This window comes from Hyla sarda, unplaced genomic scaffold (genome assembly GCF_029499605.1).
Source record: "Hyla sarda isolate aHylSar1 unplaced genomic scaffold, aHylSar1.hap1 scaffold_544, whole genome shotgun sequence".
NCBI classification, from domain to species: Eukaryota; Metazoa; Chordata; class Amphibia; order Anura; family Hylidae; genus Hyla; species Hyla sarda.
Window position 1 is genome coordinate 205,440 of NW_026610555.1, and position 23,581 is coordinate 229,020.

Sequence of the window (23,581 nt, forward strand, 5' to 3'; positions counted from 1 at the left end):
GTGGGTGCTGAATGTTCCTAATTGACAAAATAAGATTAATGCTTATGAAGAAATATAAAATCTCATCCCTTCCCCAATATCGCGCCACACCCCTACCCCTTAATTCCCTGGTTGAACGTGATGGACATATGTCTTTTTTCGACCGTACTAACTATGTAACTATGTAACATAACATGGGGGGGGGGGGGTCTCCTGGCTGTTCACACAGGTGTGTCATTGCTGTACATTGACCATGCATTGCTTCTGTGGTATTGCAAAGGCAAAGACAAATGCTTCCAGCCATCCATTGCACTAATGGATTGGTCATCAGCTGGCTGTCTATGTCCCGCATCAATATAGACCAAAGTACAGAGGGTTAGGCTATGCTATTGTGCACCTACCTGATGCATCAGAAGGTGCGAGGCCCTTGCTAAATTCTGTGCACAGACTTTGAGATCTATGCTTTAGACTGTATCTAAACCTGCTCCAACATGGACTGACATTCTGGCCTACTTTCAGCCGATGCGACTTGTCTGTCGCTGAACAGTCGCTTTTTATGTATTCAGCACCTATGTATAATGTTGTAAAAATGCTCTAGAAGCTAAAGTCGCAGAAATGTCACACATATTTGGCCTGCAACTTTCTGTGCGACAAATTCAGACAGGAAAAATCAGTATAAATCCTTAGAAAATTATCCCCCAGTGTCTCCATCTGCTGGCGGTATTGAATAAGCATTGCTGCACTGATGGGGTATGCATTAGACGAAAAAAAAGAAGAAAAAGAAGAATAATACGCCCAGAAAAGAGGCGAAAAGGAGAAAAACGTAAAAAAACGTGAAAAAAAAGTAAGAGGAAGAGAAGGGAAAAAAAGGTGGAAATGGGTTTAAAAGTGATTTCGGCGGAGAAATATATATATATATATATATATATATATATATATATATATATATATATATGCGCACACACACACATAGATATAAACGTATTCTCCGTTGAGATATTGCAGCCGCTGCTGTGTCCAGGCCCAGGAGCCTTAGCACTGTGCTGTGATGTCACTCAATACCACTGACATCACTAGGTGTAAACAACATCTCTCCTTTGCTGTGTATGTGACTATGGAGCTGTTTGGTGATGTCGTCTATTACGGCCTTCATAGAAGCAACAGGAGATTGTTGCATCCATCTTGAACCCTCAGAACTACAGTGCTATGATGTCACTCACTTCCACAGGCCTTGCAGAGTGTAAACAACAACAACCCAGCTTTGTTGTGTATGTAACCAAAGGGATTTGTGATGTCACCTAGAACCTTCACAGCAGCGACAGCTTTATGAGGAGCATCAGCACTGCTCTGCCTGAGCAGAACCATCACCGCCATAGGTTGTCAAATAACCCGGATTTAACCCACACAGGTAAGTCCAATGGGGTGCAGGCATGTCCTCTATGCTTACAGCTTCCCGTGGGTGTTGGTTTGATACCGTTTGGGGACAGCCAAGGAGGCATCTGCAGGCAACAAAGGTAGGTGTGTGCTTGTGTGTGTGTTTCCTATGCAGATCCTAAGCCCAGTGTCACATGCAAGTAGGAGGAGTAAGAAGGGTTCCTGGCAAATCCGGGTTATGGATTGCATTTAAAAAGGCCCCGTGGGAGTGCAATGGGCCCCTGTCTTGCTGCTTAGCAATAATGGTATGGGTTTAGGTTCTGCTGTGTGTACTGGTGGTTGACTGCCCCCCAGCCCAGAGTGTGCATGGAAAATTGTCTGGCAGCCTCCCTGACAGCAAGCAGTGATAGTGCCCATGAAGGGGACCTTGTTGGGCCCGCCCCTTTCACGGTTATCGCTTCTCGGCCTTTTGGCTAAGATCAAGTGTAGTATCTGTTCTTATCAGTTTAATATCTGATACGTCCCCTATCTGGGGACCATATATTAAATGGATTTTTGAGAACGGGGGCCGATTTCGAAGCTTGCTTCCGTCGCCCTATGCATTGACCCGATATGGCAGTATCTTCGGGTACAGTGCACCACCCCCTTACAGGGTTAAAAAGAAAGATTCCTACTTTCATTGCTACCTGCTTGCTGGCTAGCCAGCTAGCCAGCCCTGTGGGCCTTGCTGCTGCTGCAGCCAATAAACAAAAGGTGGTGCTGCTGCTGCTTCTGCTGCTTCTGCTTCTGCTTGTGTCTGGCCCCTGTTGGAGCGTCCAGGCACAGGACTTCTGCTGCTGCTGACTAAATGGCCTCCTTAATTGGATCATTTGAGTAGCCAGCACACCTGTGCAGGTAGGGCATGACATGATAGGCAGCTGCCTTGATAGCGGGTGGGTGCTGAATGTTCCTAATTGACAAAATAAGATTAATGCTTATGAAGAAATATAAAATCTCATCCCTTCCCCAATATCGCGCCACACCCCTACCCCTTAATTCCCTGGTTGAACGTGATGGACATATGTCTTTTTTCGACCGTACTAACTATGTAACTATGTAACATAACATGGGGGGGGGGGGGTCTCCTGGCTGTTCACACAGGTGTGTCATTGCTGTACATTGACCATGCATTGCTTCTGTGGTATTGCAAAGGCAAAGACAAATGCTTCCAGCCATCCATTGCACTAATGGATTGGTCATCAGCTGGCTGTCTATGTCCCGCATCAATATAGACCAAAGTACAGAGGGTTAGGCTATGCTATTGTGCACCTACCTGATGCATCAGAAGGTGCGAGGCCCTTGCTAAATTCTGTGCACAGACTTTGAGATCTATGCTTTAGACTGTATCTAAACCTGCTCCAACATGGACTGACATTCTGGCCTACTTTCAGCCGATGCGACTTGTCTGTCGCTGAACAGTCGCTTTTTATGTATTCAGCACCTATGTATAATGTTGTAAAAATGCTCTAGAAGCTAAAGTCGCAGAAATGTCACACATATTTGGCCTGCAACTTTCTGTGCGACAAATTCAGACAGGAAAAATCAGTATAAATCCTTAGAAAATTATCCCCCAGTGTCTCCATCTGCTGGCGGTATTGAATAAGCATTGCTGCACTGATGGGGTATGCATTAGACGAAAAAAAAGAAGAAAAAGAAGAATAATACGCCCAGAAAAGAGGCGAAAAGGAGAAAAACGTAAAAAAACGTGAAAAAAAAGTAAGAGGAAGAGAAGGGAAAAAAAGGTGGAAATGGGTTTAAAAGTGATTTCGGCGGAGAAATATATATATATATATATATATATATATATATATATATATATGCGCACACACACACATAGATATAAACGTATTCTCCGTTGAGATATTGCAGCCGCTGCTGTGTCCAGGCCCAGGAGCCTTAGCACTGTGCTGTGATGTCACTCAATACCACTGACATCACTAGGTGTAAACAACATCTCTCCTTTGCTGTGTATGTGACTATGGAGCTGTTTGGTGATGTCGTCTATTACGGCCTTCATAGAAGCAACAGGAGATTGTTGCATCCATCTTGAACCCTCAGAACTACAGTGCTATGATGTCACTCACTTCCACAGGCCTTGCAGAGTGTAAACAACAACAACCCAGCTTTGTTGTGTATGTAACCAAAGGGATTTGTGATGTCACCTAGAACCTTCACAGCAGCGACAGCTTTATGAGGAGCATCAGCACTGCTCTGCCTGAGCAGAACCATCACCGCCATAGGTTGTCAAATAACCCGGATTTAACCCACACAGGTAAGTCCAATGGGGTGCAGGCATGTCCTCTATGCTTACAGCTTCCCGTGGGTGTTGGTTTGATACCGTTTGGGGACAGCCAAGGAGGCATCTGCAGGCAACAAAGGTAGGTGTGTGCTTGTGTGTGTGTTTCCTATGCAGATCCTAAGCCCAGTGTCACATGCAAGTAGGAGGAGTAAGAAGGGTTCCTGGCAAATCCGGGTTATGGATTGCATTTAAAAAGGCCCCGTGGGAGTGCAATGGGCCCCTGTCTTGCTGCTTAGCAATAATGGTATGGGTTTAGGTTCTGCTGTGTGTACTGGTGGTTGACTGCCCCCCAGCCCAGAGTGTGCATGGAAAATTGTCTGGCAGCCTCCCTGACAGCAAGCAGTGATAGTGCCCATGAAGGGGACCTTGTTGGGCCCGCCCCTTTCACGGTTATCGCTTCTCGGCCTTTTGGCTAAGATCAAGTGTAGTATCTGTTCTTATCAGTTTAATATCTGATACGTCCCCTATCTGGGGACCATATATTAAATGGATTTTTGAGAACGGGGGCCGATTTCGAAGCTTGCTTCCGTCGCCCTATGCATTGACCCGATATGGCAGTATCTTCGGGTACAGTGCACCACCCCCTTACAGGGTTAAAAAGAAAGATTCCTACTTTCATTGCTACCTGCTTGCTGGCTAGCCAGCTAGCCAGCCCTGTGGGCCTTGCTGCTGCTGCAGCCAATAAACAAAAGGTGGTGCTGCTGCTGCTTCTGCTGCTTCTGCTTCTGCTTGTGTCTGGCCCCTGTTGGAGCGTCCAGGCACAGGACTTCTGCTGCTGCTGACTAAATGGCCTCCTTAATTGGATCATTTGAGTAGCCAGCACACCTGTGCAGGTAGGGCATGACATGATAGGCAGCTGCCTTGATAGCGGGTGGGTGCTGAATGTTCCTAATTGACAAAATAAGATTAATGCTTATGAAGAAATATAAAATCTCATCCCTTCCCCAATATCGCGCCACACCCCTACCCCTTAATTCCCTGGTTGAACGTGATGGACATATGTCTTTTTTCGACCGTACTAACTATGTAACTATGTAACATAACATGGGGGGGGGGTCTCCTGGCTGTTCACACAGGTGTGTCATTGCTGTACATTGACCATGCATTGCTTCTGTGGTATTGCAAAGGCAAAGACAAATGCTTCCAGCCATCCATTGCACTAATGGATTGGTCATCAGCTGGCTGTCTATGTCCCGCATCAATATAGACCAAAGTACAGAGGGTTAGGCTATGCTATTGTGCACCTACCTGATGCATCAGAAGGTGCGAGGCCCTTGCTAAATTCTGTGCACAGACTTTGAGATCTATGCTTTAGACTGTATCTAAACCTGCTCCAACATGGACTGACATTCTGGCCTACTTTCAGCCGATGCGACTTGTCTGTCGCTGAACAGTCGCTTTTTATGTATTCAGCACCTATGTATAATGTTGTAAAAATGCTCTAGAAGCTAAAGTCGCAGAAATGTCACACATATTTGGCCTGCAACTTTCTGTGCGACAAATTCAGACAGGAAAAATCAGTATAAATCCTTAGAAAATTATCCCCCAGTGTCTCCATCTGCTGGCGGTATTGAATAAGCATTGCTGCACTGATGGGGTATGCATTAGACGAAAAAAAAGAAGAAAAAGAAGAATAATACGCCCAGAAAAGAGGCGAAAAGGAGAAAAACGTAAAAAAACGTGAAAAAAAAGTAAGAGGAAGAGAAGGGAAAAAAAGGTGGAAATGGGTTTAAAAGTGATTTCGGCGGAGAAATATATATATATATATATATATATATATATATATATATATATATATATGCGCACACACACACATAGATATAAACGTATTCTCCGTTGAGATATTGCAGCCGCTGCTGTGTCCAGGCCCAGGAGCCTTAGCACTGTGCTGTGATGTCACTCAATACCACTGACATCACTAGGTGTAAACAACATCTCTCCTTTGCTGTGTATGTGACTATGGAGCTGTTTGGTGATGTCGTCTATTACGGCCTTCATAGAAGCAACAGGAGATTGTTGCATCCATCTTGAACCCTCAGAACTACAGTGCTATGATGTCACTCACTTCCACAGGCCTTGCAGAGTGTAAACAACAACAACCCAGCTTTGTTGTGTATGTAACCAAAGGGATTTGTGATGTCACCTAGAACCTTCACAGCAGCGACAGCTTTATGAGGAGCATCAGCACTGCTCTGCCTGAGCAGAACCATCACCGCCATAGGTTGTCAAATAACCCGGATTTAACCCACACAGGTAAGTCCAATGGGGTGCAGGCATGTCCTCTATGCTTACAGCTTCCCGTGGGTGTTGGTTTGATACCGTTTGGGGACAGCCAAGGAGGCATCTGCAGGCAACAAAGGTAGGTGTGTGCTTGTGTGTGTGTTTCCTATGCAGATCCTAAGCCCAGTGTCACATGCAAGTAGGAGGAGTAAGAAGGGTTCCTGGCAAATCCGGGTTATGGATTGCATTTAAAAAGGCCCCGTGGGAGTGCAATGGGCCCCTGTCTTGCTGCTTAGCAATAATGGTATGGGTTTAGGTTCTGCTGTGTGTACTGGTGGTTGACTGCCCCCCAGCCCAGAGTGTGCATGGAAAATTGTCTGGCAGCCTCCCTGACAGCAAGCAGTGATAGTGCCCATGAAGGGGACCTTGTTGGGCCCGCCCCTTTCACGGTTATCGCTTCTCGGCCTTTTGGCTAAGATCAAGTGTAGTATCTGTTCTTATCAGTTTAATATCTGATACGTCCCCTATCTGGGGACCATATATTAAATGGATTTTTGAGAACGGGGGCCGATTTCGAAGCTTGCTTCCGTCGCCCTATGCATTGACCCGATATGGCAGTATCTTCGGGTACAGTGCACCACCCCCTTACAGGGTTAAAAAGAAAGATTCCTACTTTCATTGCTACCTGCTTGCTGGCTAGCCAGCTAGCCAGCCCTGTGGGCCTTGCTGCTGCTGCAGCCAATAAACAAAAGGTGGTGCTGCTGCTGCTTCTGCTGCTTCTGCTTCTGCTTGTGTCTGGCCCCTGTTGGAGCGTCCAGGCACAGGACTTCTGCTGCTGCTGACTAAATGGCCTCCTTAATTGGATCATTTGAGTAGCCAGCACACCTGTGCAGGTAGGGCATGACATGATAGGCAGCTGCCTTGATAGCGGGTGGGTGCTGAATGTTCCTAATTGACAAAATAAGATTAATGCTTATGAAGAAATATAAAATCTCATCCCTTCCCCAATATCGCGCCACACCCCTACCCCTTAATTCCCTGGTTGAACGTGATGGACATATGTCTTTTTTCGACCGTACTAACTATGTAACTATGTAACATAACATGGGGGGGGGGGGGTCTCCTGGCTGTTCACACAGGTGTGTCATTGCTGTACATTGACCATGCATTGCTTCTGTGGTATTGCAAAGGCAAAGACAAATGCTTCCAGCCATCCATTGCACTAATGGATTGGTCATCAGCTGGCTGTCTATGTCCCGCATCAATATAGACCAAAGTACAGAGGGTTAGGCTATGCTATTGTGCACCTACCTGATGCATCAGAAGGTGCGAGGCCCTTGCTAAATTCTGTGCACAGACTTTGAGATCTATGCTTTAGACTGTATCTAAACCTGCTCCAACATGGACTGACATTCTGGCCTACTTTCAGCCGATGCGACTTGTCTGTCGCTGAACAGTCGCTTTTTATGTATTCAGCACCTATGTATAATGTTGTAAAAATGCTCTAGAAGCTAAAGTCGCAGAAATGTCACACATATTGTCACGATGCCGGCTGGCAGGAGGTGGATCCTCTGTGCCAGAGAGGGATAGCGAGGACCGTGCTAGTGGACCGGTTCTAAGACACTACAGGTTTTCACCAGAGCCCGCCGCAAAGCGGGATGGTCTTGCTGCGGCGGTAGTGACCAGGTCGTATCCACTAGCAACGGCTCACCTCTCTGGCTGCTGAAGATAGGCGAGGTACAAGGGAGTAGGCAGAAGCAAAGTCGGACGTAGCAGAAGGTCGGGGGCAGGCGGCAAGGTTCGTAGTCAGGGGAGATAGCAAAGTTCTGGTACACAGGGTATAACACACAAAAACGCTTTCACTAGGCTCTAGGGCAACAAGATCCGGCAAGGAAGTGCAAGGGAGGAGACTAGATATAGCCAGGAAACAGATGGGAACCAATTAAGCTAATTGGGCCAGGCACCAATCATTGGTGCACTGGCCCTTTAAGTCTCAGGGAGCTGGCGCGCGCGCGCCCTAGAGAGCGGAGCCGCGCGCGCCAGCACATGACCGCAGGAGACGGGAACGGGTAAGTGACCTGGGATGCGATTCGCGAGCGGGCGCGTCCCGCTGTGCGAATCGCATCCCCAACGGCCATGACAGGGCAGCGCTCCCGGTCAGCGCTGACCGGGGAGCTGCAGGGAGAAAGGCGCCGTGAGCGCTCCGGGGAGGAGCGGGGACCCGGAGCGCTAGGCGTAACAGTACCCCCCCCCTTAGGTCTCCCCTTCTCTTTATCGGGTAACTGCCTCCCCTGGGATGAGGACACCGGGAAAGGGAGGAGGGATTCCTCAACGGCAGGCAGAACCGCAGGAGTAGGAATGGGGAGAGAGGGCAGAGGGCGAGACCTGGCACGGGGCAGTGTGACACCAGGACGGGGGCCATGGGGTGGCACAGAGGCTTGCCTGACGGGACTGGGAGGGGGGGAGGGGCATTTCCTGTGGCAGGCAGAGTCCTTAATGACCTTAGGGGGACCGGAAACAGGAGGAACCACAGGGTCACGGCAGGGAGTACTGGGAACCGGTTTTAGACAGTTCTTGGAACAAGAGGACCCCCAACTCCTGATCTCCCCAGTGGACCAATCCAGGGTAGGGGAATGAAGTTGAAGCCAGGGAAGTCCAAGGAGAATTTCCGAGGTGCAATTGGGGAGGACCAAAAGTTCAATCCTCTCATGATGAGATCCGATGCTCATAAGAAGGGGCTCCGTGCGGAAACGTATGGTGCAATCCAACTTGGCTCCGTTGACCGCGGAAACGTGGAGTGGCTTGACAAGACGGGTCACCGGAATGCGAAATTTATTCACTAGGGACTCTCGAATAAAATTTCCAGAAGCTCCAGAGTCCAGGCAGGCCACGGCTGAGAGAGAAGAGCTGGCTGAAGCAGAAATCCGCACGGGTACCGTGAGACGTGGAGGAGCAGACTTGGAACCAAGAGACGCCACACCCACGTGAGCTGGGTGCGTGCGTGCGTTTCCCAGGCGTGGAGGACGGATAGGGCAATCCACCAAGAAATGCTCGGTACTGGCACAGTACAGACAAAGATTCTCTTCCTTACGGCGATTCCTCTCTTCCTGGGTCAGGCGAGACTTATCCACTTGCATGGCCTCCTCGGCGGGAGGCCCAGGCGTAGATTGCAACGGATACTGTGGGAGAGGTGCCCAGAGATCTAAGTCTTTTTCCTGGCGGAGCTCTTGGTGTCGCTCAGAAAAACGCATGTCAATGCGGGTAGCTAGATGGATGAGTTCTTGCAGATTGGCAGGAATCTCTCGTGCGGCCAGCACATCCTTGATGCGACTGGATAGGCCTTTTTTGAAGGTCGCGCAGAGTGCCTCATTATTCCAGGATAATTCTGAAGCAAGGGTACGGAACTGTACGGCATACTCGCCAACGGAAGAATTACCCTGGACCAGGTTCAACAGGGCAGTCTCAGCAGAAGAGGCTCGGGCAGGTTCCTCAAAGACACTTCGGATTTCCGAGAAGAAGGAGTGTACGGAGGCAGTGACGGGGTCATTGCGGTCCCAGAGCGGTGTGGCCCAAGACAGAGCTTTTCCAGACAGAAGGCTGACTACGAAAGCCACCTTAGACCTTTCAGTGGGAAACAGGTCCGACATCATCTCCAGGTGCAATGAACATTGCGAAAGAAAGCCACGGCAAAACTTAGAGTCCCCATTAAATTTGTCCGGCAAGGACAGGTGGAGGCTAGGAGTGGCCACTCGCAGCGGAGGAGGTGCAGGAGCTGGCGAAGGAGATGATTGCTGAAGAAGTTGCGAATGTTGGCGCACAATGGTGGACACTTCCGACAGCTGGTGGGTTAGATGGGCGATCTGTCGGGCGATATCAGAGACAACTGGCAGGGGAACCTCAGCGGGATCCATGGCCGGATCTACTGTCACGATGCCGGCTGGCAGGAGGTGGATCCTCTGTGCCAGAGAGGGATAGCGAGGACCGTGCTAGTGGACCGGTTCTAAGACACTACAGGTTTTCACCAGAGCCCGCCGCAAAGCGGGATGGTCTTGCTGCGGCGGTAGTGACCAGGTCGTATCCACTAGCAACGGCTCACCTCTCTGGCTGCTGAAGATAGGCGAGGTACAAGGGAGTAGGCAGAAGCAAAGTCGGACGTAGCAGAAGGTCGGGGGCAGGCGGCAAGGTTCGTAGTCAGGGGAGATAGCAAAGTTCTGGTACACAGGGTATAACACACAAAAACGCTTTCACTAGGCTCTAGGGCAACAAGATCCGGCAAGGAAGTGCAAGGGAGGAGACTAGATATAGCCAGGAAACAGATGGGAACCAATTAAGCTAATTGGGCCAGGCACCAATCATTGGTGCACTGGCCCTTTAAGTCTCAGGGAGCTGGCGCGCGCGCGCCCTAGAGAGCGGAGCCGCGCGCGCCAGCACATGACCGCAGGAGACGGGAACGGGTAAGTGACCTGGGATGCGATTCGCGAGCGGGCGCGTCCCGCTGTGCGAATCGCATCCCCAACGGCCATGACAGGGCAGCGCTCCCGGTCAGCGCTGACCGGGGAGCTGCAGGGAGAAAGGCGCCGTGAGCGCTCCGGGGAGGAGCGGGGACCCGGAGCGCTAGGCGTAACACATATTTGGCCTGCAACTTTCTGTGCGACAAATTCAGACAGGAAAAATCAGTATAAATCCTTAGAAAATTATCCCCCAGTGTCTCCATCTGCTGGCGGTATTGAATAAGCATTGCTGCACTGATGGGGTATGCATTAGACGAAAAAAAAGAAGAAAAAGAAGAATAATACGCCCAGAAAAGAGGCGAAAAGGAGAAAAACGTAAAAAAACGTGAAAAAAAAGTAAGAGGAAGAGAAGGGAAAAAAAGGTGGAAATGGGTTTAAAAGTGATTTCGGCGGAGAAATATATATATATATATATATATATATATATATATATATATATGCGCACACACACACATAGATATAAACGTATTCTCCGTTGAGATATTGCAGCCGCTGCTGTGTCCAGGCCCAGGAGCCTTAGCACTGTGCTGTGATGTCACTCAATACCACTGACATCACTAGGTGTAAACAACATCTCTCCTTTGCTGTGTATGTGACTATGGAGCTGTTTGGTGATGTCGTCTATTACGGCCTTCATAGAAGCAACAGGAGATTGTTGCATCCATCTTGAACCCTCAGAACTACAGTGCTATGATGTCACTCACTTCCACAGGCCTTGCAGAGTGTAAACAACAACAACCCAGCTTTGTTGTGTATGTAACCAAAGGGATTTGTGATGTCACCTAGAACCTTCACAGCAGCGACAGCTTTATGAGGAGCATCAGCACTGCTCTGCCTGAGCAGAACCATCACCGCCATAGGTTGTCAAATAACCCGGATTTAACCCACACAGGTAAGTCCAATGGGGTGCAGGCATGTCCTCTATGCTTACAGCTTCCCGTGGGTGTTGGTTTGATACCGTTTGGGGACAGCCAAGGAGGCATCTGCAGGCAACAAAGGTAGGTGTGTGCTTGTGTGTGTGTTTCCTATGCAGATCCTAAGCCCAGTGTCACATGCAAGTAGGAGGAGTAAGAAGGGTTCCTGGCAAATCCGGGTTATGGATTGCATTTAAAAAGGCCCCGTGGGAGTGCAATGGGCCCCTGTCTTGCTGCTTAGCAATAATGGTATGGGTTTAGGTTCTGCTGTGTGTACTGGTGGTTGACTGCCCCCCAGCCCAGAGTGTGCATGGAAAATTGTCTGGCAGCCTCCCTGACAGCAAGCAGTGATAGTGCCCATGAAGGGGACCTTGTTGGGCCCGCCCCTTTCACGGTTATCGCTTCTCGGCCTTTTGGCTAAGATCAAGTGTAGTATCTGTTCTTATCAGTTTAATATCTGATACGTTCCCTATCTGGGGACCATATATTAAATGGATTTTTGAGAACGGGGGCCGATTTCGAAGCTTGCTTCCGTCGCCCTATGCATTGACCCGATATGGCAGTATCTTCGGGTACAGTGCACCACCCCCTTACAGGGTTAAAAAGAAAGATTCCTACTTTCATTGCTACCTGCTTGCTGGCTAGCCAGCTAGCCAGCCCTGTGGGCCTTGCTGCTGCTGCAGCCAATAAACAAAAGGTGGTGCTGCTGCTGCTTCTGCTGCTTCTGCTTCTGCTTGTGTCTGGCCCCTGTTGGAGCGTCCAGGCACAGGACTTCTGCTGCTGCTGACTAAATGGCCTCCTTAATTGGATCATTTGAGTAGCCAGCACACCTGTGCAGGTAGGGCATGACATGATAGGCAGCTGCCTTGATAGCGGGTGGGTGCTGAATGTTCCTAATTGACAAAATAAGATTAATGCTTATGAAGAAATATAAAATCTCATCCCTTCCCCAATATCGCGCCACACCCCTACCCCTTAATTCCCTGGTTGAACGTGATGGACATATGTCTTTTTTCGACCGTACTAACTATGTAACTATGTAACATAACATGGGGGGGGGGGGGGGTCTCCTGGCTGTTCACACAGGTGTGTCATTGCTGTACATTGACCATGCATTGCTTCTGTGGTATTGCAAAGGCAAAGACAAATGCTTCCAGCCATCCATTGCACTAATGGATTGGTCATCAGCTGGCTGTCTATGTCCCGCATCAATATAGACCAAAGTACAGAGGGTTAGGCTATGCTATTGTGCACCTACCTGATGCATCAGAAGGTGCGAGGCCCTTGCTAAATTCTGTGCACAGACTTTGAGATCTATGCTTTAGACTGTATCTAAACCTGCTCCAACATGGACTGACATTCTGGCCTACTTTCAGCCGATGCGACTTGTCTGTCGCTGAACAGTCGCTTTTTATGTATTCAGCACCTATGTATAATGTTGTAAAAATGCTCTAGAAGCTAAAGTCGCAGAAATGTCACACATATTTGGCCTGCAACTTTCTGTGCGACAAATTCAGACAGGAAAAATCAGTATAAATCCTTAGAAAATTATCCCCCAGTGTCTCCATCTGCTGGCGGTATTGAATAAGCATTGCTGCACTGATGGGGTATGCATTAGACGAAAAAAAAGAAGAAAAAGAAGAATAATACGCCCAGAAAAGAGGCGAAAAGGAGAAAAACGTAAAAAAACGTGAAAAAAAAGTAAGAGGAAGAGAAGGGAAAAAAAGGTGGAAATGGGTTTAAAAGTGATTTCGGCGGAGAAATATATATATATATATATATATATATATATATATATATATATATATGCGCACACACACACATAGATATAAACGTATTCTCCGTTGAGATATTGCAGCCGCTGCTGTGTCCAGGCCCAGGAGCCTTAGCACTGTGCTGTGATGTCACTCAATACCACTGACATCACTAGGTGTAAACAACATCTCTCCTTTGCTGTGTATGTGACTATGGAGCTGTTTGGTGATGTCGTCTATTACGGCCTTCATAGAAGCAACAGGAGATTGTTGCATCCATCTTGAACCCTCAGAACTACAGTGCTATGATGTCACTCACTTCCACAGGCCTTGCAGAGTGTAAACAACAACAACCCAGCTTTGTTGTGTATGTAACCAAAGGGATTTGTGATGTCACCTAGAACCTTCACAGCAGCGACAGCTTTATGAGGAGCATCAGCACTGCTCTGCCTGAGCAGAACCATCACCGCCATAGGTTGTCAAATAACCCGGATTTAACCCACACAGGTAAGTCCAATGGGGTGCAGGCATGTCCTCTATGCTTACAGCTTCCCGTGGGTGTTGGTTTGATACCGTTTGGGGACAGCCAAGGAGGCATCTGCAGGCAACAAAGGTAGGTGTGTGCTTGTGTGTGTGTTTCCTATGCAGATCCTAAGCCCAGTGTCACATGCAAGTAGGAGGAGTAAGAAGGGTTCCTGGCAAATCCGGGTTATGGATTGCATTTAAAAAGGCCCCGTGGGAGTGCAATGGGCCCCTGTCTTGCTGCTTAGCAATAATGGTATGGGTTTAGGTTCTGCTGTGTGTACTGGTGGTTGACTGCCCCCCAGCCCAGAGTGTGCATGGAAAATTGTCTGGCAGCCTCCCTGACAGCAAGCAGTGATAGTGCCCATGAAGGGGACCTTGTTGGGCCCGCCCCTTTCACGGTTATCGCTTCTCGGCCTTTTGGCTAAGATCAAGTGTAGTATCTGCTCACTTGGTCTGGCTGGAAGGTTCCTGGGGTACCCGTGCCTTGGCCTTGGGGGATCGCTCTACCTATTTGGTGGAGCTTCACCCCCTTGCTGCTTTTGGGGTTACGGCTTACTCCCCAGGAAACGAGAAGTGATCACCAGGCAGCCACTGGGTCGCCTGGTTGCAAACAGAGGACGGAAGAAGATCTCGGCAGCTGAACAGACATGGCGGATATACCTGAATATGCTCGGGTCAAAAATGCTGTTCGATTTATCGTGGAGGAGCAAGCCAGAGGAGAAAAGAATCTGGACTTCTTAATCGTGGAGATCTTGTTTGGTCTGTTCCAAGTGCCAAGAATGGAGATCTTGACAGTCATGGATTACCCTCGAAAGGGGGTCTATGATGTTACTTTCAACAGCAAGTCTTTCTACAGAAAATTTTTGGAAACCTTGGAGAAAACCCGGAATCATCCAAAGATGGAAGGCATAAAATTGGTTGAGCACTTTGTGGACAATACCAAGCTGTTCACAGTTAAGATGTACTCGCCATACGCGAAAGAAAGTGACATCAAGCTCTTTTTGCAGGAATTTTGTGTGGAAGTAGAGGAAAGAGGTAAAGTCCTTAACCAACACCAGCTTTGGACAGGAAAATGGAAGTTCTTGTGCAGACTGAAAGAGGATGCAGGGGCGCCCGGAAGATTGTTGCTGCCACCAGCTCGGTTTAAAATAGGGAAGGACACAGGGGATTTATTTTTCCCAGAGATGGGAACTTTCTGCAAAAACTGCAAACAATACGGGCATGAAAGTTGTGGAAAGATAATATGTACCAAATGTCTAAAGGAAGGTCATGTCTTTTCTGAGTGTGGCCAAAGTAAGACCTGCAGGGCCTGTAAAAAGACTGGGCATTTCTTTAAAGACTGCCCGGAAAAATCTGAGGCTATGGAAGTTGGGGTGAAATTGAAGAGGAAGACAAAAGAAGAGAATATAGTTCCAGAGGCCAAAAAAGTTTCTGGTAAGAGCAAAGAAAAGTTGGACACAGGAAAAGAAATGGAAGAAGAAAGCGTAAGTGAGGCTTCTGAAGGGGAGCACACAGAGGAATTAAAGAAAATAATTCTCAGTGAGTATTTTTCTGGATATTTGGGTGAGGTGCTAGACCAAGCCCCAAATGAAGAAAAAGAAATATTTGTTCAAGACCTAGTGAAATTTAAAATAAAAGTGAATACCCGGCTTGAAACTGTGAGGGGAAAAATAATGCAGTCCATGAAGCCTGATGTAAGGCGCTTCATGGCGACCTACCAAGTGTCACCATGGTTGGCAGTCCCTGTCAAAGAAGCTTTGAAGAGTGGAGCTCTTCAATTCGGTTTAATTGATTATTTGGCAGTTTTCGCATGGAGAAAGGGTTTCATTTTGGATTAAGGTTTATTTGAGTTATTCTTGTTAGTTGTTTTGTTGTTTTAATTTGTTTTATTCTGGAAATAAAAAAAAAAATAAAAAAAAAAAATAAAAAAAGTTACCTGATGATGAGCACAAAAATCTAGTTCATATGAGATCTTAGAACTATGATTTAGTTCTGAGGGAAACTTAAAAAAAAAAATCTGTTCTTATCAGTTTAATATCTGATACGTCCCCTATCTGGGGACCATATATTAAATGGATTTTTGAGAACGGGGGCCGATTTCGAAGCTTGCTTCCGTCGCCCTATGCATTGACCCGATATGGCAGTATCTTCGGGTACAGTGCACCACCCCCTTACAGGGTTAAAAAGAAAGATTCCTACTTTCATTGCTACCTGCTTGCTGGCTAGCCAGCTAGCCAGCCCTGTGGGCCTTGCTGCTGCTGCAGCCAATAAACAAAAGGTGGTGCTGCTGCTGCTTCTGCTGCTTCTGCTTCTGCTTGTGTCTGGCCCCTGTTGGAGCGTCCAGGCACAGGACTTCTGCTGCTGCTGACTAAATGGCCTCCTTAATTGGATCATTTGAGTAGCCAGCACACCTGTGCAGGTAGGGCATGACATGATAGGCAGCTGCCTTGATAGCGGGTGGGTGCTGAATGTTCCTAATTGACAAAATAAGATTAATGCTTATGAAGAAATATAAAATCTCATCCCTTCCCCAATATCGCGCCACACCCCTACCCCTTAATTCCCTGGTTGAACGTGATGGACATATGTCTTTTTTCGACCGTACTAACTATGTAACTATGTAACATAACATGGGGGGGGGGGGGGTCTCCTGGCTGTTCACACAGGTGTGTCATTGCTGTACATTGACCATGCATTGCTTCTGTGGTATTGCAAAGGCAAAGACAAATGCTTCCAGCCATCCATTGCACTAATGGATTGGTCATCAGCTGGCTGTCTATGTCCCGCATCAATATAGACCAAAGTACAGAGGGTTAGGCTATGCTATTGTGCACCTACCTGATGCATCAGAAGGTGCGAGGCCCTTGCTAAATTCTGTGCACAGACTTTGAGATCTATGCTTTAGACTGTATCTAAACCTGCTCCAACATGGACTGACATTCTGGCCTACTTTCAGCCGATGCGACTTGTCTGTCGCTGAACAGTCGCTTTTTATGTATTCAGCACCTATGTATAATGTTGTAAAAATGCTCTAGAAGCTAAAGTCGCAGAAATGTCACACATATTTGGCCTGCAACTTTCTGTGCGACAAATTCAGACAGGAAAAATCAGTATAAATCCTTAGAAAATTATCCCCCAGTGTCTCCATCTGCTGGCGGTATTGAATAAGCATTGCTGCACTGATGGGGTATGCATTAGACGAAAAAAAAAGAAGAAAAAGAAGAATAATACGCCCAGAAAAGAGGCGAAAAGGAGAAAAACGTAAAAAAACGTGAAAAAAAAGTAAGAGGAAGAGAAGGGAAAAAAAGGTGGAAATGGGTTTAAAAGTGATTTCGGCGGAGAAATATATATATATATATATATATATATATATATATATGCGCACACACACACATAGATATAAACGTATTCTCCGTTGAGATATTGCAGCCGCTGCTGTGTCCAGGCCCAGGAGCCTTAGCACTGTGCTGTGATGTCACTCAATACCACTGACATCACTAGGTGTAAACAACATCTCTCCTTTGCTGTGTATGTGACTATGGAGCTGTTTGGTGATGTCGTCTATTACGGCCTTCATAGAAGCAACAGGAGATTGTTGCATCCATCTTGAACCCTCAGAACTACAGTGCTATGATGTCACTCACTTCCACAGGCCTTGCAGAGTGTAAACAACAACAACCCAGCTTTGTTGTGTATGTAACCAAAGGGATTTGTGATGTCACCTAGAACCTTCACAGCAGCGACAGCTTTATGAGGAGCATCAGCACTGCTCTGCCTGAGCAGAACCATCACCGCCATAGGTTGTCAAATAACCCGGATTTAACCCACACAGGTAAGTCCAATGGGGTGCAGGCATGTCCTCTATGCTTACAGCTTCCCGTGGGTGTTGGTTTGATACCGTTTGGGGACAGCCAAGGAGGCATCTGCAGGCAACAAAGGTAGGTGTGTGCTTGTGTGTGTGTTTCCTATGCAGATCCTAAGCCCAGTGTCACATGCAAGTAGGAGGAGTAAGAAGGGTTCCTGGCAAATCCGGGTTATGGATTGCATTTAAAAAGGCCCCGTGGGAGTGCAATGGGCCCCTGTCTTGCTGCTTAGCAATAATGGTATGGGTTTAGGTTCTGCTGTGTGTACTGGTGGTTGACTGCCCCCCAGCCCAGAGTGTGCATGGAAAATTGTCTGGCAGCCTCCCTGACAGCAAGCAGTGATAGTGCCCATGAAGGGGACCTTGTTGGGCCCGCCCCTTTCACGGTTATCGCTTCTCGGCCTTTTGGCTAAGATCAAGTGTAGTATCTGTTCTTATCAGTTTAATATCTGATACGTCCCCTATCTGGGGACCATATATTAAATGGATTTTTGAGAACGGGGGCCGATTTCGAAGCTTGCTTCCGTCGCCCTATGCATTGACCCGATATGGCAGTATCTTCGGGTACAGTGCACCACCCCCTTACAGGGTTAAAAAGAAAGATTCCTACTTTCATTGCTACCTGCTTGCTGGCTAGCCAGCTAGCCAGCCCTGTGGGCCTTGCTGCTGCTGCAGCCAATAAACAAAAGGTGGTGCTGCTGCTGCTTCTGCTGCTTCTGCTTCTGCTTGTGTCTGGCCCCTGTTGGAGCGTCCAGGCACAGGACTTCTGCTGCTGCTGACTAAATGGCCTCCTTAATTGGATCATTTGAGTAGCCAGCACACCTGTGCAGGTAGGGCATGACATGATAGGCAGCTGCCTTGATAGCGGGTGGGTGCTGAATGTTCCTAATTGACAAAATAAGATTAATGCTTATGAAGAAATATAAAATCTCATCCCTTCCCCAATATCGCGCCACACCCCTACCCCTTAATTCCCTGGTTGAACGTGATGGACATATGTCTTTTTTCGACCGTACTAACTATGTAACTATGTAACATAACATGGGGGGGGGGGGGGGTCTCCTGGCTGTTCACACAGGTGTGTCATTGCTGTACATTGACCATGCATTGCTTCTGTGGTATTGCAAAGGCAAAGACAAATGCTTCCAGCCATCCATTGCACTAATGGATTGGTCATCAGCTGGCTGTCTATGTCCCGCATCAATATAGACCAAAGTACAGAGGGTTAGGCTATGCTATTGTGCACCTACCTGATGCATCAGAAGGTGCGAGGCCCTTGCTAAATTCTGTGCACAGACTTTGAGATCTATGCTTTAGACTGTATCTAAACCTGCTCCAACATGGACTGACATTCTGGCCTACTTTCAGCCGATGCGACTTGTCTGTCGCTGAACAGTCGCTTTTTATGTATTCAGCACCTATGTATAATGTTGTAAAAATGCTCTAGAAGCTAAAGTCGCAGAAATGTCACACATATTTGGCCTGCAACTTTCTGTGCGACAAATTCAGACAGGAAAAATCAGTATAAATCCTTAGAAAATTATCCCCCAGTGTCTCCATCTGCTGGCGGTATTGAATAAGCATTGCTGCACTGATGGGGTATGCATTAGACGAAAAAAAAGAAGAAAAAGAAGAATAATACGCCCAGAAAAGAGGCGAAAAGGAGAAAAACGTAAAAAAACGTGAAAAAAAAGTAAGAGGAAGAGAAGGGAAAAAAAGGTGGAAATGGGTTTAAAAGTGATTTCGGCGGAGAAATATATATATATATATATATATATATATATATATATATATATATATATGCGCACACACACACATAGATATAAACGTATTCTCCGTTGAGATATTGCAGCCGCTGCTGTGTCCAGGCCCAGGAGCCTTAGCACTGTGCTGTGATGTCACTCAATACCACTGACATCACTAGGTGTAAACAACATCTCTCCTTTGCTGTGTATGTGACTATGGAGCTGTTTGGTGATGTCGTCTATTACGGCCTTCATAGAAGCAACAGGAGATTGTTGCATCCATCTTGAACCCTCAGAACTACAGTGCTATGATGTCACTCACTTCCACAGGCCTTGCAGAGTGTAAACAACAACAACCCAGCTTTGTTGTGTATGTAACCAAAGGGATTTGTGATGTCACCTAGAACCTTCACAGCAGCGACAGCTTTATGAGGAGCATCAGCACTGCTCTGCCTGAGCAGAACCATCACCGCCATAGGTTGTCAAATAACCCGGATTTAACCCACACAGGTAAGTCCAATGGGGTGCAGGCATGTCCTCTATGCTTACAGCTTCCCGTGGGTGTTGGTTTGATACCGTTTGGGGACAGCCAAGGAGGCATCTGCAGGCAACAAAGGTAGGTGTGTGCTTGTGTGTGTGTTTCCTATGCAGATCCTAAGCCCAGTGTCACATGCAAGTAGGAGGAGTAAGAAGGGTTCCTGGCAAATCCGGGTTATGGATTGCATTTAAAAAGGCCCCGTGGGAGTGCAATGGGCCCCTGTCTTGCTGCTTAGCAATAATGGTATGGGTTTAGGTTCTGCTGTGTGTACTGGTGGTTGACTGCCCCCCAGCCCAGAGTGTGCATGGAAAATTGTCTGGCAGCCTCCCTGACAGCAAGCAGTGATAGTGCCCATGAAGGGGACCTTGTTGGGCCCGCCCCTTTCACGGTTATCGCTTCTCGGCCTTTTGGCTAAGATCAAGTGTAGTATCTGTTCTTATCAGTTTAATATCTGATACGTCCCCTATCTGGGGACCATATATTAAATGGATTTTTGAGAACGGGGGCCGATTTCGAAGCTTGCTTCCGTCGCCCTATGCATTGACCCGATATGGCAGTATCTTCGGGTACAGTGCACCACCCCCTTACAGGGTTAAAAAGAAAGATTCCTACTTTCATTGCTACCTGCTTGCTGGCTAGCCAGCTAGCCAGCCCTGTGGGCCTTGCTGCTGCTGCAGCCAATAAACAAAAGGTGGTGCTGCTGCTGCTTCTGCTGCTTCTGCTTCTGCTTGTGTCTGGCCCCTGTTGGAGCGTCCAGGCACAGGACTTCTGCTGCTGCTGACTAAATGGCCTCCTTAATTGGATCATTTGAGTAGCCAGCACACCTGTGCAGGTAGGGCATGACATGATAGGCAGCTGCCTTGATAGCGGGTGGGTGCTGAATGTTCCTAATTGACAAAATAAGATTAATGCTTATGAAGAAATATAAAATCTCATCCCTTCCCCAATATCGCGCCACACCCCTACCCCTTAATTCCCTGGTTGAACGTGATGGACATATGTCTTTTTTCGACCGTACTAACTATGTAACTATGTAACATAACATGGGGGGGGGGGGGTCTCCTGGCTGTTCACACAGGTGTGTCATTGCTGTACATTGACCATGCATTGCTTCTGTGGTATTGCAAAGGCAAAGACAAATGCTTCCAGCCATCCATTGCACTAATGGATTGGTCATCAGCTGGCTGTCTATGTCCCGCATCAATATAGACCAAAGTACAGAGGGTTAGGCTATGCTATTGTGCACCTACCTGATGCATCAGAAGGTGCGAGGCCCTTGCTAAATTCTGTGCACAGACTTTGAGATCTATGCTTTAGACTGTATCTAAACCTGCTCCAACATGGACTGACATTCTGGCCTACTTTCAGCCGATGCGACTTGTCTGTCGCTGAACAGTCGCTTTTTATGTATTCAGCACCTATGTATAATGTTGTAAAAATGCTCTAGAAGCTAAAGTCGCAGAAATGTCACACATATTTGGCCTGCAACTTTCTGTGCGACAAATTCAGACAGGAAAAATCAGTATAAATCCTTAGAAAATTATCCCCCAGTGTCTCCATCTGCTGGCGGTATTGAATAAGCATTGCTGCACTGATGGGGTATGCATTAGACGAAAAAAAAGAAGAAAAAGAAGAATAATACGCCCAGAAAAGAGGCGAAAAGGAGAAAAACGTAAAAAAACGTGAAAAAAAAGTAAGAGGAAGAGAAGGGAAAAAAAGGTGGAAATGGGTTTAAAAGTGATTTCGGCGGAGAAATATATATATATATATATATATATATATATATATATATATATATGCGCACACACACACATAGATATAAACGTATTCTCCGTTGAGATATTGCAGCCGCTGCTGTGTCCAGGCCCAGGAGCCTTAGCACTGTGCTGTGATGTCACTCAATACCACTGACATCACTAGGTGTAAACAACATCTCTCCTTTGCTGTGTATGTGACTATGGAGCTGTTTGGTGATGTCGTCTATTACGGCCTTCATAGAAGCAACAGGAGATTGTTGCATCCATCTTGAACCCTCAGAACTACAGTGCTATGATGTCACTCACTTCCACAGGCCTTGCAGAGTGTAAACAACAACAACCCAGCTTTGTTGTGTATGTAACCAAAGGGATTTGTGATGTCACCTAGAACCTTCACAGCAGCGACAGCTTTATGAGGAGCATCAGCACTGCTCTGCCTGAGCAGAACCATCACCGCCATAGGTTGTCAAATAACCCGGATTTAACCCACACAGGTAAGTCCAATGGGGTGCAGGCATGTCCTCTATGCTTACAGCTTCCCGTGGGTGTTGGTTTGATACCGTTTGGGGACAGCCAAGGAGGCATCTGCAGGCAACAAAGGTAGGTGTGTGCTTGTGTGTGTGTTTCCTATGCAGATCCTAAGCCCAGTGTCACATGCAAGTAGGAGGAGTAAGAAGGGTTCCTGGCAAATCCGGGTTATGGATTGCATTTAAAAAGGCCCCGTGGGAGTGCAATGGGCCCCTGTCTTGCTGCTTAGCAATAATGGTATGGGTTTAGGTTCTGCTGTGTGTACTGGTGGTTGACTGCCCCCCAGCCCAGAGTGTGCATGGAAAATTGTCTGGCAGCCTCCCTGACAGCAAGCAGTGATAGTGCCCATGAAGGGGACCTTGTTGGGCCCGCCCCTTTCACGGTTATCGCTTCTCGGCCTTTTGGCTAAGATCAAGTGTAGTATCTGTTCTTATCAGTTTAATATCTGATACGTCCCCTATCTGGGGACCATATATTAAATGGATTTTTGAGAACGGGGGCCGATTTCGAAGCTTGCTTCCGTCGCCCTATGCATTGACCCGATATGGCAGTATCTTCGGGTACAGTGCACCACCCCCTTACAGGGTTAAAAAGAAAGATTCCTACTTTCATTGCTACCTGCTTGCTGGCTAGCCAGCTAGCCAGCCCTGTGGGCCTTGCTGCTGCTGCAGCCAATAAACAAAAGGTGGTGCTGCTGCTGCTTCTGCTGCTTCTGCTTCTGCTTGTGTCTGGCCCCTGTTGGAGCGTCCAGGCACAGGACTTCTGCTGCTGCTGACTAAATGGCCTCCTTAATTGGATCATTTGAGTAGCCAGCACACCTGTGCAGGTAGGGCATGACATGATAGGCAGCTGCCTTGATAGCGGGTGGGTGCTGAATGTTCCTAATTGACAAAATAAGATTAATGCTTATGAAGAAATATAAAATCTCATCCCTTCCCCAATATCGCGCCACACCCCTACCCCTTAATTCCCTGGTTGAACGTGATGGACATATGTCTTTTTTCGACCGTACTAACTATGTAACTATGTAACATAACATGGGGGGGGGGGGGGTCTCCTGGCTGTTCACACAGGTGTGTCATTGCTGTACATTGACCATGCATTGCTTCTGTGGTATTGCAAAGGCAAAGACAAATGCTTCCAGCCATCCATTGCACTAATGGATTGGTCATCAGCTGGCTGTCTATGTCCCGCATCAATATAGACCAAAGTACAGAGGGTTAGGCTATGCTATTGTGCACCTACCTGATGCATCAGAAGGTGCGAGGCCCTTGCTAAATTCTGTGCACAGACTTTGAGATCTATGCTTTAGACTGTATCTAAACCTGCTCCAACATGGACTGACATTCTGGCCTACTTTCAGCCGATGCGACTTGTCTGTCGCTGAACAGTCGCTTTTTATGTATTCAGCACCTATGTATAATGTTGTAAAAATGCTCTAGAAGCTAAAGTCGCAGAAATGTCACACATATTTGGCCTGCAACTTTCTGTGCGACAAATTCAGACAGGAAAAATCAGTATAAATCCTTAGAAAAT

The 23,581-nt window shown here is 47.3% G+C and overlaps 8 non-coding genes and 1 pseudogene across 8 annotated transcripts; all 9 read left to right on the plus strand.

Annotated features, from left to right (window-relative positions):
• The first annotated feature begins 1,806 nt into the window (after positions 1-1,806).
• On the plus strand, positions 1,807-1,997 carry LOC130339477 (U2 spliceosomal RNA). Its single transcript, XR_008879846.1, has one exon. It is a non-coding gene; the product is annotated as a U2 spliceosomal RNA (small nuclear RNA).
• Positions 1,998-4,083: 2,086 nt separating this feature from the next.
• On the plus strand, positions 4,084-4,274 carry LOC130339478 (U2 spliceosomal RNA). Its single transcript, XR_008879847.1, has one exon. It is a non-coding gene; the product is annotated as a U2 spliceosomal RNA (small nuclear RNA).
• Positions 4,275-6,363: 2,089 nt separating this feature from the next.
• Positions 6,364-6,554, plus strand: LOC130339479 (U2 spliceosomal RNA). The gene has a single exon (XR_008879848.1). It is a non-coding gene; the product is annotated as a U2 spliceosomal RNA (small nuclear RNA).
• Positions 6,555-11,733: 5,179 nt separating this feature from the next.
• LOC130339486 (U2 spliceosomal RNA) lies at positions 11,734-11,924 on the plus strand. Its single transcript, XR_008879854.1, has one exon. It is a non-coding gene; the product is annotated as a U2 spliceosomal RNA (small nuclear RNA).
• A 2,092-nt stretch (positions 11,925-14,016) lies between these two features.
• Positions 14,017-14,169, plus strand: LOC130339503 (U2 spliceosomal RNA; annotated as a pseudogene).
• Positions 14,170-15,596: 1,427 nt separating this feature from the next.
• Positions 15,597-15,784, plus strand: LOC130339497 (U2 spliceosomal RNA). The gene has a single exon (XR_008879861.1). It is a non-coding gene; the product is annotated as a U2 spliceosomal RNA (small nuclear RNA).
• A 2,082-nt stretch (positions 15,785-17,866) lies between these two features.
• Positions 17,867-18,057, plus strand: LOC130339480 (U2 spliceosomal RNA). The gene has a single exon (XR_008879849.1). It is a non-coding gene; the product is annotated as a U2 spliceosomal RNA (small nuclear RNA).
• Positions 18,058-20,151: 2,094 nt separating this feature from the next.
• Positions 20,152-20,342, plus strand: LOC130339481 (U2 spliceosomal RNA). The gene has a single exon (XR_008879850.1). It is a non-coding gene; the product is annotated as a U2 spliceosomal RNA (small nuclear RNA).
• Positions 20,343-22,430: 2,088 nt separating this feature from the next.
• LOC130339482 (U2 spliceosomal RNA) lies at positions 22,431-22,621 on the plus strand. The gene has a single exon (XR_008879851.1). It is a non-coding gene; the product is annotated as a U2 spliceosomal RNA (small nuclear RNA).
• The last annotated feature ends 960 nt before the right edge of the window (positions 22,622-23,581 follow it).